At 39.0% G+C, this 15,033-nt stretch overlaps 1 protein-coding gene across 1 annotated transcript in view; it reads left to right on the plus strand.

Moving 5' to 3' along the window:
• Nucleotides 1-15,033, plus strand: part of itfg1 (integrin alpha FG-GAP repeat containing 1) — a 303,430-nt gene that overhangs the window by 126,344 nt on the left and 162,053 nt on the right. The gene's annotated exons all lie outside the window — the stretch shown is intronic.

A 15,033-nucleotide genomic window follows, 5' to 3' on the forward strand; every position in this document is an offset into this window, starting at 1 on the left:
GTAAATGTCTAAAAAAAAATAAAATAAAAATGAACCAACAAGTTGCTACCAATATCTTCCACCATAATAGTGTCTCAGTTAACTCTAAGGCTGCATTGACGGTGCTTAACGCCCAATCCTTTTAGGCTAGGTTCATACTACAGGTCTTAATGCACAAATCCGATTTTTTATCACATCTGTTTTTTTGGCGTGCCCATTCAGACTGCCTTTGTCCATTGAGACCATTCAAGTATTACGCATGGGCACTAATTCGCAGTCCAACACTCACTGAGCAAGACGACCCGCATGCACAGAAGCATCAAAACAAATGACCACACATGCTGGCTGTCATCCGTCATTCCACGGATTTTATATTTTGCTTTTTAAAAAGAGGACACAAATAGCAGACATAAATAATCCCCGTCTAGGCTTCTATTCAAAGTATATGGATCGACAGCATGCACGCACTGTCCGTGCATGTCACACACACATACGGGCAGTTTGCCCCGACTCTCAGCCGTGTAAGCAATGTTGAAACATTGCGTATGTGGAGCAGACAGAAAACCGATTATTCTCAGTCTCATCCTCAATCCGTTTTTATTTTTATTTTTTTTATGACTGTTGTCAAGTCCGACCCTTCCTAAAAAGCCGTGTTCAAGGCAAGCTAGGCGCAAATGACGCACAGCTGCACCGCTACCGTAGCGTCTCTCTCGCTTTTTGATGACGTAATTGCTGCATGAATTCTGATTTGAGAGACTGGACAGTACAGACCGCCACGACAGTCTGGAAAAATGTGGCCCAGATCGGATTTGAGCAACATACGAAAGTGACCCAGATCGGATTTGAAATAGTCCAGTACTATGCGACTTGTCAGGTTCAGACCGTCAAGTTAATGCCTCACTCGAGTCGGGAAAAACACGAAAAAATGAGATTTGTGCATTAAGACCTGTAGTATGAACGTAGCCTTAGACTGGGAATGTTGGTTCATTCGAAACCAGAGCATTTAAAGTCATTCTGTCTGATTTTCAGGGCATTTACAAGTCATTGCTGTTCATCTTCGGGCATTTACAGGTCATTTCCTGTTCTGTAAATCAAAATAAACAGGAAGAGACCCCTAAAATACCCCAAAGTCAACAGGAAGTAACGAAAAATCAAACTTAAATGGCCCAAAATTACCTCATTGCCTGGCATTGGCTGCCACCGACCGCCATAGACGTTTAATCCGTTTGAAGTGGGAGAGATGGCAGAGAACAGTTCAAATGGATTGGACGTCTACTTGTGATGAACTTATTCCAATTCACAGCAGAAGCTGGTTTCAGGGCATTTACAGGTCATTGCTGTTCATCTTAGGGCATTTACACGTCATTTCCTGTTGAGTTTAAGTCACTGCTTATTCATTTTGGTGATTCCCAGGTGATTTCCTGTTCTGTAACTTAAAATAAACAGGAAGCGACCCCTAAAATACCCCAAAATCAACAGGAAGTAACTGAAAATGAACAGGTAAATGACTTTAAATCGCCCAAAATTACCTCATTGCCTGGCATTGGCTGCCACCGACCGCCATAGACGTTCAATCCGTTTGAAGTGGGAGGGATAGCAGCGAACAGTTCAAATGGATTGGACGTCTACTTGTGATGAACTTATTCCAATTCACAGCAGATGCTGGTTTCAGGGCATTTACAGGTCATTGCTGTTCATCTTAGGGCATTTACACGTCATTTCCTGTTGAGTTTAAGTCACTGCCTATTCATTTTGGTGATTCCCAGGTGATTTCCTGTTCTGTAACTTAAAATAAACAGGAAGCGACCCCTAAAATACCCCAAAATCAACAGGAAGTAACTGAAAATGAACAGGTAAATGACTTTAAATGGCCCAAAATTACCTCATTGCCTGGCATTGGCTGCCACCGACCGCCATAGACGTTCAATCCGTTTGAAGTGGGAGGGATGGCAGCGAATTCATTCGCTGCCACCCTCCCTGTTCAAATGGATTGGACGTCTACTAGTGATGAACTCATTCCACTTCACAGCAGAAGCTTTGTTTTCTGTTTATTAGTTGTTTGTAGAATATCCTGTAATGATTTACTGACCAATGTATCGATAATCGTTGTATCGCCATATCATCAGATCATCGTTATCATGAGCTTTACAATCGTATTGCATCGTAAGGTACCAAGAGGTTCCCACTCCTAGTTTCTGGTACCAACTAAAATACTATTAAGAGCAACTATAAAAATTTCACGACAGGGATGACGCAGCTATAAACGTGAAAAGATAACTCAGAATTGATTAGTATGATGTATATGGAAAAAAAAAAGTGGTCACTAACATGAAGAGATGAGAGATCAATAGACACACAAACTCAAAGTCAAATATTGACTCTTGGGCCTGCCTTGAAAGTCACCCCTGATTTGCATTTCAACCGCTTCGACTGCATTTGCATTTCTCTTTCTGCATTTGGGGGATTTGCGTCCCCCTTATTTTCTGAATTCATCTCATTTCAAGTAAATCGCACAGTAGTTTAATAAGGGAAATGAGGACAGCCAAGTAACGCTTTCCTTATCTTACCTCTGTGAAAATACCCGTCTGGGCCAGTCGTGGGAGAATATCAGAAGTAGAGGATTGTAGTCACATGACTTGTTTTAATTCAGATTTTAGATGCCATTTTTAGGATATTGGGATTTCCCCTGCTAAAACATCAAATATTCCACTTGGACTTGACAATTACCGTACCAGACAAGTCTTGCCTGTTTGCATATGACATTGTTTACAAGATGATGCTCCGTTTGTTTTTTCTGTTGCGACTAAACCTGGCAATCCAGCAGATCCTTTATGCTCCGATGCAGAGTGCAAACGGCACCTCATGAAAGAAGTATCATTGAGGGAGCATTAAAGTTAATTCATTTTGGGTCCAATGATTGTTGTTGATGAGTCACTAAAAGTTACAGACTTGTTTTTCTGGATGCGTACCACACTCAAGTACAGTGGGGCAAATAAGTATTTAGTCAACCACTAATTGTGCAACTTCTCCCACTTGAAAATATTAGAGAGGCCTGTAATTGTCAACATGGATAAACCTCAACCATTAGAGACAGAATGTGGGGAAAAAAAAACAGAAAATCACATTGTTTGATTGTTAAAGAATTTATTTGCAAATTATGGTGGAAAATAAGTATTTGGTCAATACCAAAAGTTCATCTCAGTACTTTGTTATGTACCCTTTTTGGCAATAACGGAGGTCAAATGTTTTCTGTAACTCTTCACAAGCTTTTCACACACTGTTGCTGGTATTTTGGCCCATTCCTCCATGCAGATCTCCTCTAGAGCAGTGATGTTTTTGGGGCTGTCGTTTGGCAACACGGACTTTCAACTCCCTCCACAGATTTTCTATGGGGTTGAGATCTGGAGACTGGCTGGGCCACACTAGGACCTTGAAATGCTTCTTACGAAGCCACTCCTTTGTTGCCCTGGCTGTGTGTTTGGGATCATTGTCATGCTGAAAGACTCAGCCACGTCTCATCTTCAATGCCCTTGCTGATGGAATGAGATTTTCACTCAAAATCTCACGATACACAGCCCCATTCATTATTTCCTTTACACAGATCAGTCGTCCTGGTCCCTTTGCAGAAAAACAGCCCCAAAGCATGATGTTTCCACCCCCCATGCTTCACAGTGGGTATGGTGTTCTTCGGCTGCAATTCAGTATTCTTTCTCCTCCAAACACGAGAACCTGTGTTTCTACCAAAAAGTTATATTTTGGTTTCATCTGACCATAACACATTCTCCCAGTCTTCTTCTGGATCATCCAGATACTCTCTTGCGAACCGTAGACGGGCTTGGACGTGTACTGGCTTCAGCAGGGGGACACGTCTGGCAGTGCAGGATTTGAGTCCCAGGCGGCGCATTGTGTTACTGATAGTAGCCTTTGTTACTGTGGTCCCAGCTCTCTGTAGGTCATTCACTAGGTCCCCCCGTGTGGTTCTGGGATTTTTTCTCACCGTTCTTGTTATCATTTTGACACCACGGGGTGAGATCTTGCATGGAGCCCCAGATCGAGGGAGATTATCAGTGGTCTTGTATGTCTTCCGTTTTCTAATAATTGCTCCCACAGTTGATTTCTTTACACCAAGCGTTTTACCTATTGCAGAGTCAGTCTTCCCAGCCTGGCGCAGGTCTACAATTTTGTCTCTGGTGTCCTTTGACAGCCTTTTGGTCTTGGCCATGGTGGAGTTTGGAGTCTGACTGACTGACTTGTGGACAGGTGTCTTTTATACCGATAATGAGTTAAAACAGGTGCCATTAATACAGGTAACGAGTGGAGCCTCGTTAGACCTCGTTAGAAGAAGTTAAACCTCTTTGACAGCCAGAAATCTTGCTTGTTTGTCGGTGACCAAATACTTATCTTCCACTCTAATTTGGAAATAAATTCTTTGAAAATCAAACAATTTGATTTTCTGTTTTTTTCCACATTCTGTCTCTCATGGTTGAGGTTTACCCATGTTGACAATTACAGGCCTCTCTAATCTTTTCAAGTTGGAGAACTTGCACAATTGGTGGTTGACTAAATGCTTATTTGCCCCACTGTACATACCTTACACGCAAACTGAGTGTACGTTATTCTCTTAGAAATTGTGTTTCATGAGTCTATGCAAAATATCAATTAAAATCAGCCATGAAATGCAGCTTCTCAATTGAGACACTGCATCTATTGACATGCACTTCAGTCTACTGTCATAATAAAATGCAATGCGTCCAACTTGTTTCCTACTCTGTTGCCCATCACTATCTCAGTGGCGCTCCTAATGCGATAAACATTACCCTCATCATTATGTCTGAGGCATCATAAAAAGCCACTAGTTGTCACACGGCTGCTTTTGAAACTAACACAATTGCCTCGTTTTTTTTGTCTATCCTATGCCAGCTCCCTGGCGTTAATATCAAAACTTTAGCACCGCCACCCGCGTTTTAATTTCTTGGCCTAATGAAGCGACAGGCACACTATGACAAGTTGACGGGAGTTTGCCAGCTTTTATTTCCAAGTATATTCCTGTGCCCCATTTTGGCTTTAATGTTGCTGCCACATGCGGTGCGGCTCCGTCTGACGCCCACGTTTTACGGCTGTTTTTCTGAAAATCCTATGTTATTTGGTTGTAAAAACTCTTTTGCTGAGTTTTTTTCATTGGGGAAATTGAATAATTTTCCTGTTATTTTAACATCGGATGGGTTATGACATGCAGCCAATCGCATTTAATGTTGACATTGTGCCCCTTTATACTTTGTAGTACAAGGTCATACACTTTTAACCCAAGATGTTAGAGACAGAAAGCATCCTGACTAACTGCATCTGAGTGGTGTGGAGGCTACAGCGCCTCCGACTGGAGCAGTGCGAGGAGAGTGGCAAGGACAGCAGAGAAAATTCTCTCCACTCCATTCAGGATACTGGACAGAAGCACTGCTTATCCCATGCCACAAACATCAGTAAGGACCCCTCTCACCCACATCACGGACATTTTACCCTGCTGGCCTCTGGTAAGAGGTTCTGCGGCATGCAGTGCAGGATCACCAGCTTCATAAATAGTTTTGACCCTGTGGCCATTAGACTGGTTAAATAAAAATCCCTCACATAACATGTCTACCTGGCTTGCACATTGCACATCTTTTTCTGCACTTTTGTACAACATTCTGACACGTTACATTCTTACCTATCACTGCATTTTGAAATATTGTGTCGTGTTGTTAAGCTCCCCCTGGCTTGCTCGTTTTGTATATGCACTGCTGTACGTTACTCCAATTACCAGATGTTTTTATTCACAATTTATTTTTTTATTCATATTTTTATTTTACTTTTATTATTTTTATTTTATATATTCTCAATACTGTGCGGATCAAATGCAATGACATTTTCAATGCAAGTATCTACAGTGATATGAAAAAATGTCTGAACCTTTTGGAATTTCTCACATTTCTGCATAAAATCACCGTCAAATGTCATCTGATCTTTGTCATCACACAGATGAAAAAAAGTGTCTGCTACAACTAAAACCACCCGGACATTTATAGGTTTTCCTATTTTAATGAGGATAGCATGCAAACAATGACAGACGGGGGGGAAATAAGTAAGTGAACCCTCTGCCTAATGAGGCTTAAAGAGCAATTGAAACTTGAAATTGAAATTTTGAAATGTGCGTGCCGAATCACTCATGAGTGGCTTAAAGCTGCCCTGCCCAATATAAAAAACACACCTGGTTAGAAATGTCTTAATGAGAAGTATTGTCTGATGTGCATCGTGGCTCGGTCAAAAGAGCTGTCTGAAGACCTGCGATCAAGGATTGTTGATTTGTATAAGCTGGGAAAAGATACAAAACCATCTCTAAAAGTCTGGATGTCCATCAATCGACAGTCAGAGAAGTTGTCTGCAAATGGAAAAAGTTTGGCACTGTTGCTTCTCTCACAAGGAGTGGCCGTCAACCAAAAATGACGCCAAGAGTCCACAGCAGAAAACTCAGAGAGGTAAAAAAAAAAATAAAAATAACCTAGAGTGTCTGCTAAAGATTTACAGTAATCCCTGGCACAGTCCAATATCTCACACATCAACTCTTTGTAAAACTATGGCCAAGAATGGTGTTCATGGGAGGACTCCACAGAGTAAGCCACTGCTGTCTAAAAAAAAAAAAAAACATTGTTGCTCGTTTAATGTTCGCAAAAAGGCAATTGGACACTCCACAGAAGTTTTGGTAAAATATTTTGTGGACTGATGAAGCCAAAGTTGAATTGTTTGGGAATAACACGCAACGTCATGTGTGGAGGAAAAATGGAACAGCTTAGCAACATCAACACCTCATCCCCACCATGAAGCATGGTGGGGGGAGCATCATGATTTGGGGCTGTTTTGCTTCCACAGGGCCTGGACAACTTGCAATCATTAATGGAAGAATGAACTCAAAGGTTTGTCAGGATGTTTTGCAGGAACACCTGATGGATGCTGCAACAAGACAATGATCCAAAACACAGAAGTAAATCAACTTCAGAATGGTTTCAGAAGAACAAAGTACACATTCTTGAGTGCCCAAGTCAAAGTCCAGACTTGAACCCCATTGAGATGCTGTGGCATGACCTAAAGACAATGATTCATGCCAGACATCCCAGGAATCTGACTGAAATACAGCAGTTTTGTAGAGAAGAATGCTCCAAGATTAGTCCTGACCGATGTGACAGACTGATCTGCAGCTACACGAAGCGTCTGGTTGAAATTATTCCTGCCAAAGGGGGGGACACAAAATTTTAAATGTGATGGTTCACTTACTTATTTTTTCTTCTTATGTCATTGTTTGCATACTATCCTCATTAAGTTAGGAAAACCTATAAACGTGTGGGTGGTTTTAATTAAAGCAGACACTGTTTTTTCATCTGTTATTTTGACAAAGATCAGATGACATTTGACTCTGATTTTATGCAGAAATGCGAGAAATCCCAAAAGGTTCAGATAATGTTTCATACCACTGTATTTATCATTTATCATGTATGCTTCCAAGCGACCTAATTTATTGCAAATTATTTAGCAAACAACAAAACTGCTTGAGGACCACTGCAAAAAAGTAGCAGATTACCTTGCCAGCATAAATCCCATCAGCGTCGCCATTCACTAGGTCACTTGGATCTTAACGTTGCCATGTTCATATAGTGACATCCGAGCCCCTTTAACGCCATGCTGCCGTTTTAAATGGACCTGAACTAATCCATAAGCACTCAACATGATTGTAATGTGTACCATAAGGAATATCCATGTGACAGTCTGCTATCAGTTTTGATTCAATTTCCATCTGTTGCGGTGCTGGGTGAGACTACACTAATTGAATCGTCGCGCAATGCAGATGAACCATAATACGTACAAAGACCATTTTACTTTTTTCACTTAGGTTCAGGCTTCATTTATCCGCCTCGTTTTTTTCCAAGCAATATGAAACAGTATGATAATAGAGCTGAAACGAATACTCAAGCAACTCGAGTTTAAAACTGATCCGAGTAATTTTATTCACCTCGGGTAATCGTTTAAATTGGACAGCTCTAAGCATCACGTTTTGCCCGGACTACTTTTAATGCAGGACAATGCGCTGATGTCACATGCGTAGAGGAAGAAGCAATTAAAAAACAAATAAATAAAACTTAGTGCAGCCGACAGCCGCTACAAACGACGCCGACGTTGCTAAAAACTAGCCCACACGATGCTACGTTGGTAGCAGGTTGCGTCTGATGCGTCTTATAGAGATCACATGTATGTTGAACTAGATGCAAAATGACAGAGTCAGCGGCGTTAGTAAACAGCCGCCATCTTAAAGCAGTAGACTTCCAAGCGCTAATAAATAAGTTTAACGTTACTGTCACTCGCTCACGTAACGTTAGCCTTGCGGAGGGCTAGGTTTCTATTACCGGTAATTATGACCAATGTCGATGCGCGGCTAATGTGTCTTACATACAGGCTTTATTTAATCTGTGAAAACATAGCGCTGTAGAGTGATTAGGGTGTAAAATAAAAACTTAATAATGCTAACTGTCAATTTTAGCTCAGTAGTCATTGCTGGATAAAACACCAAGTAGCACTGGTCCCTAATGTGCTCCAATACAGCAGGGTATAATACATTTATTTTGAACACTGCAAAAACTCAAAATCCTATCAGGACTTAGTTTAGGCTAACTTAAAACTAAACTAGAACTTAAAAATAGCTTGACACAAATGGAAATTCAATTGAAACACATGGGAAAAACACCTAACTTTTGAGTGAGGTTAATGGAATTTTTAGGTAAGAAATATATTATATTATATTATATTATATTATATTATATTATATTATATTATATTATATTATATTATGTTATATTATATTATATTATATTATATTATATACTAGGGCTGTCAAATGATTAAAATTTTTAATCGAGTTAATTACATCTTAAAAATGAATTAATCGTGATTAATCGCAATTCAAACCATCTATAAAATATGCCTTATTTTTCTGTAAATTATTGTTGGAATGAAAAGATAAGACACAAGACTGATATATACATTCAACGTACGGTACTTAAGTACTGTATTTGTTTATTATAACAATAAATCAACAAGATGGCATTAACATTATTAACGTTCTCTTAAAGCGATCCATGGATAGAAAAACTTGTAGTTCTTAAAAGATAAATGTTAGTACAAGTTAAGGAAATGTTATATTAAAACCCCTCTTAATGTTTTCGTTTCAATAAAATTTGTAAAATTTTCAATCAAAATATAAACTAGTAGCTCGCCATTGTTGATGTCCATAATTACACCATGCTCACTCCCCAATCCCATTAAATCATTGGACCCAATCGCCAGCAGAGAGCGCCAAACAACAAAAAACAAATAACAAGCGGACAGTACGCTGCTTTCATTTTAATCTATCTGAGCGGGTCATGTGAGTTAATTGCGTCAAATATTTTAACGTGATTAATTTAAAAAATTAATTACCGCCCGTTAACGCAATAATTTTGACAGCCCAAATATATATAGGTGTCCTGCCTAAAACTTTTGCACAGTACTGTATATTTTTATTATATTATGTATATACAGGATATACTGTATGTATATATTTTCCCCAAGTGGAAGCTTCCATGATCCTAATAAATGCCATAATTAAAAAAAATATATATATATATATATATAATATGTAATATATATATATATATATATATATATATATATATATATATATATGATCTAAAAGTTTTTGGAGTGAAAGCAGTGAATTAGTCTTTTTTTTTATTTTTATTTTTTTATTCTAGTTACATCTGAGATGCAATTGATGGCTGTTTTCAACAATGTACATTGAAAATAAAGACATTGATTGACTGAAAATGGTTCAATACTAGATGAAATGTCTTGTTTTCTCATGTATATTTGTAATTGCTCTTCACCTAAAAATGTTTTATCCGATTAATCGATAGAATTTTCACTCGATTACTCGATTACTAAAATATTTGATAGCTGCAGCTCTAGATAATACATTGTCATTGTAGAGATGAAGTTTGTATTTGCTCCCCAAGTAAACATAAAACACAGTTTTAAATAATTTATTTATTTACAAGAGAGGAATAAGTATTTAAGCTCCCTGGTCCATTGTGAAAAATGGATAACTGTTGGGCTACCCTTTAGCAACAACAACAACCGAAATCAAACGTTTTCTATTTATAAGTCTTGAGGTCACAACCCCAAACCCCTAATTCTAACATAGCACTACCATGAGACGCCCAAACCATTGGCCCTAAAACTAACCACCAGAGGTAACAAAAAACCTGTGACAGCGTTAAGTAAGCAGGTTACTGTATCAATTATTAACCATAAAAATATAGCGAGGATATTGCTGTCAAAAGACAGTAGATATACTAGTATTAAGAGGCTCCCTTGCCTCCATTCACTTGAATGTACCCACCGTGCTACGTACATAGCGTTTCACAGTTAAAGACTGACAGTCATCCTTGCAAGCCATCAGTGGGCGATTGTTTAATGAGCAAACCAATGTCACATTAAACTTCTGAGTTTAGTCTTACCCCTAGAGAAACACACCAGCTGGGTTTATCGTAGCTTTACTCCAAACGTTAGGCAGGCTCAGCTTTAACTACAAGTGAAAGCCATCCAGGAGCAGTATTAACAAATAGTTAGTTCCTTATAAACAGCTCATATGTTATCATAATTGCACTTGGTTTAATGAAGTCATAACCGCTTTGATTTTAATACCTGTAACATATGCAGTTACCCTTCAAATTCTGTGCGTTAGTTTGCAGACTAGATCAAACGTAGCAGTTTGATATTAATTTTGCACTGTCTGCAATCAGAGCCACTCAAAATGTGAAAGTAAATCATGCAAATAACCATTTTATATGACACCCCCCTTATAACCACTAAATATAACCTTTACCGCTAACACTATCTACAGAATAATTCCTAAATCCAACCACTAACTCTCTCCATAACCTTTATCCCTAATCTTACCTCTGTAAGGTATTTTGAGTCAGGACTTTCATGGAAGTCGTTTGCCGTGATTTAGTTAATATCAAAGCTCGCTGAAGGGGAAACTCCAAATGTGTTATGTTGATGCCTCGTTTAATGAGTCAGACTCATTTTCTAGCCATTTAACTTGCCAATGACACCTGCATGATTTACATGTCTTCTTTACAGCTAATGTTACCAGCTGCTAAAATAATTGCTAATCGCTGCGTCCTCAGACATTCTGCTTCTAGTTAGCTTTATTAGCTGCACTTTAGGTGAGCATCTCTGCGGTAGTTCCTGTCGCACCTGCTCTCCGTTTAACATTCATGAATAGTTAATACCCACAGCATCTGGCTATACACCCCGCTAGTCCACACACAGACATTGTGCAGCGTCTAAATCGATCTTTCATTGTCTGTTTTAGTCCCATTAAATCTGAGCTAAATCTAGAATGTGCCAAATCTAGAGGGCTCACCGTTAAATATTTTATTAATCGGCGATCTTCTAACTGTGAACATTGTTCAAGAGCTCATTGGCCATTGTAATACAATTTAGTGGCAAGCACAAGTACTCCCACATGGGAAAAGCCATGCACATGGCCAAAAGGTGTTGACACAGTTTTCTTTTTATATTACGGCTTTAAAAATATGAAATCAGGAATCAAGTACATTGCATTTTCTGGTACGTAACCCTGTAAAGGGCACTTATTGAACACATAGCCAGGGCAACAAAGGAGTGGCTTCGTAAGAAGCATTTCAAGGTCCCGGAGTGGCCTAGCCAGTCTCCAGATCTCAACCCCATAGAAAATCTGTAGAGGGAGTTGAAATTCCGTGTTGCCCAATGACAGCCCCAAAACATCACTGGTCTAGAGGAGACCTGCATGGAGGAATGGGCCAAAATACCAGCAAAAGTGTGTGAAAAGCTTGTGAAGAGTTACAGAAAACGTTTGGCCTCCGTTATTGCCAACAAAGGGTACATAACAAAGTATTGAGATGAACTTTTGGTATTGACCAAAGACTTATTTTCCACCATGATTTGCAAATAAAATTCTTTAAAAATCAAACAATGTGATTTTCTGTTTTTTTTGTTTTTGTTTTTTTCCCCACATTCTGTCTCTCATGATTGAGGTTTACCCATGTTGACAATTACAGGCCTCTCTAATATTTTCAAGTGGGAGAACTTGCACAATTAGTGGTTGACTAAATACTAGGGCTGTCAAACGATTAAAATTTTTAATCAAGTTAATTACAGCTTAAAAATTAATTAATCGTAATTAATCGCAATTCAAACCATCTATAAAATATGCCATATTTTTCTGTAAATTATTGTTGGAATGAAAAGATAAGACACAAGACGGATATATACATTCAACATACGTTACATAAGTACTGTATTTGTTTATTATAACAATAAATCAACAAGATGCTATTAACATTCTCTTAAAGCAATCCATGGATAGAAAAACTTGTAGTTCTTAAAAGATAAATGTTAGTACAAGTTATAGAAATTTTATATTAAAACCCCTCTTAATGTTTTCGTTTTATCAAAATTTGTAAAATTTTCAATGAAAGAATAAACTAGTAGCTCGCCATTGTTGATGTCATTACTCCATGCTCACTCCCCAAACCCAAAAAATCATTTGGACCCAAGCGCCAGCAGAGGGCGCCAAACAACAAAAAAACAGGTAACAAGTAACTAGTGTTGCACCGATACCATTTTTTGGGCCCGATACCGATACAGATACCTGGCTGTGCAGTATCGGCCGATACCGATACCATTCCGTTACCACTGTTTGCAACAACAACAAAAATATATATAATATATATATATGTATAAGGGATGCAACGATACAGTTAAGTCACGGTTCGGTACGATTTTTGATACAATTCAATACATTTAATGCTCTGAAGCAGAAAATACAACAGTTATTATTTAAAAAAATTTTTTTTGCTAACAAGCAAAAATAACAGTGCCATCATATAAACAAGCATTTTAGTGCATAACATTTATGTTCCCACTTCTTACTGATCTGAAGAAATTTTGTATATAAGTGCTGAGAACAATCTTTACTGTTTGTAAAGTGGGGCACACTGTTGATTGCTGCAGCTCTCTTAGCAGCTACATTTACTATATAAGCAAAACGTCCTATTTGTGATCCGAGTCCATCTGTAACGTGCTGAATTAACAGTATTTGCAGCATTATCTATAGTCACTGGTATGGATTGATTTGGCCTGCTTAACTTCCATTCAGTCATGGCAGTTTCTAATTCATCAATGGACAATATGGCGTCGCTCTGGGCTCACGCAGCTAATGGCATGGGATCTAATGTAGCACATCTAGGTTGCTATTTGATGATATCTAGTGTGTGCGCGCGAGAGTTAGCATTGGATCTAACATAGGACATCTAGGTTGCTATCTGATGATATCTAGTGTGCGCGCTGCGCCGCTTGAGTGTTTTCTGGCCACAGAAGTCACTTCTGCTCATTACTGCACAACACCAGCATATGAGAATCGACTTTCATAAACAGGACGAGTTTGAAGTACGGGGTTCTTAATTTGCCACTCAGTGTTCATCATGAAACCATGAGTTTGCTTAGTCTCTCACGGTCTTAACCTTTCTGATCCCATTGATGCTCTACCAGCGGGAGTTAGCTTACGCATGGTAGTCGTTGGTGAATGCCATGTTAGAAAAGCAGCGTAACATCGCGGATATGCGTTGTAGTGAAAATCCTGAATATCGAAGATGAAGATGATAATTTCGTTTTGTAAATTCGAGACAAAAACATACAGATGTCATACATCGAGATTTGGGAAGTTAGCTCATGTGGGAAAGACAGTTCATTTGCGCTCAAGTGACGCCAGTAGATGGTATCGGCGCCCTAAATGTTGGTACTCGTCGATACCGATACCACCAATTCGGGCCGGATCGGCGCCCCCTGCCGATACTGGTATCGGTATCGGTGCAACTTTACAAGTAACAAGCGGCCATTACACTGCTGTCATTTTAATCTGAGCGGGACATGTGCGTTAATTGCGTCAAATATTTTAACGTGATTAATTTTTAAAAAATTAATTACCGCCTGTTAACGTGATAATTTTGACAGCCCTGCTAAATACTTATTTGCCCCACTGTGTGTGAACATTTCTTAATAAAGAACTGAATATTTAACATGGTGTCCTATGTCTTTCACATGACTGTACATTAATACTGATGTCTGGTGCTTTTTATACAACCGTGTTGGGTCCTCTCAACAATTATGCACAGAAACTGTCACCAAATAAAAAGAGTGATTCAAAATGATGCTGTCTGTCTGACACCGTTCAAACTATGCTAATGTGTGGATGCCACTTCCATTTGACATGAAACATTTCACACTCACAGCCTGTCTGGAACAATGAGAGGATAGAAATCTACTCATTAAGTGGTGTCAGGGCAATGGCAAAAGGACTATAATATTTCCCCGCCTCCCCTTTAACGGCATGCATCCCTATTACGTTGCATGTAATTCTAACTAGCAGCCTTCGGCTAATTGTAGCACTCTCCACGACAATGCCATTAACCTGAAACTTTCATCCCCGCTTGGAATGGTTTCATGTACTTTTATTTAACATCAGTCTGAAAGGAGAATGAGGCACTTTCCCTTCTGTCCGGTGAAACGGAAATCATAGGAACCGAGAGGTGGTAATGGTACCGCAGAGGTGTCATAAAAGGTTGTTATGCTGTTACTTTTACTGTTCACACTAATGCCATCAGTCAGATGCTCTAATGCAGAGTTGGAACATCTTATTGACTATATTACTGTCAGCAGCAAAAACGAGGCACTAGTTTCCTATGAAAGGTTCGCAAAATTCTATCAACAGTTTAACCGATCAACAAAATATTCGGACGTCCGTCATCAGAGAGTACATATAGTAGAAAAGACTCGGGCAATTCCCTTAATTAAATCAATAGTTGACCATCTTGGTACAAGGCAGATATTTTGGGTGGATTCCAGATTTTCTTAGTGTTCTTACTCCTACTTGAAAAAAATGTGAAAAAG

This window comes from Corythoichthys intestinalis, chromosome 1 (assembly GCF_030265065.1).
Source record: "Corythoichthys intestinalis isolate RoL2023-P3 chromosome 1, ASM3026506v1, whole genome shotgun sequence".
NCBI lineage: Eukaryota > Metazoa > Chordata > Actinopteri > Syngnathiformes > Syngnathidae > Corythoichthys > Corythoichthys intestinalis.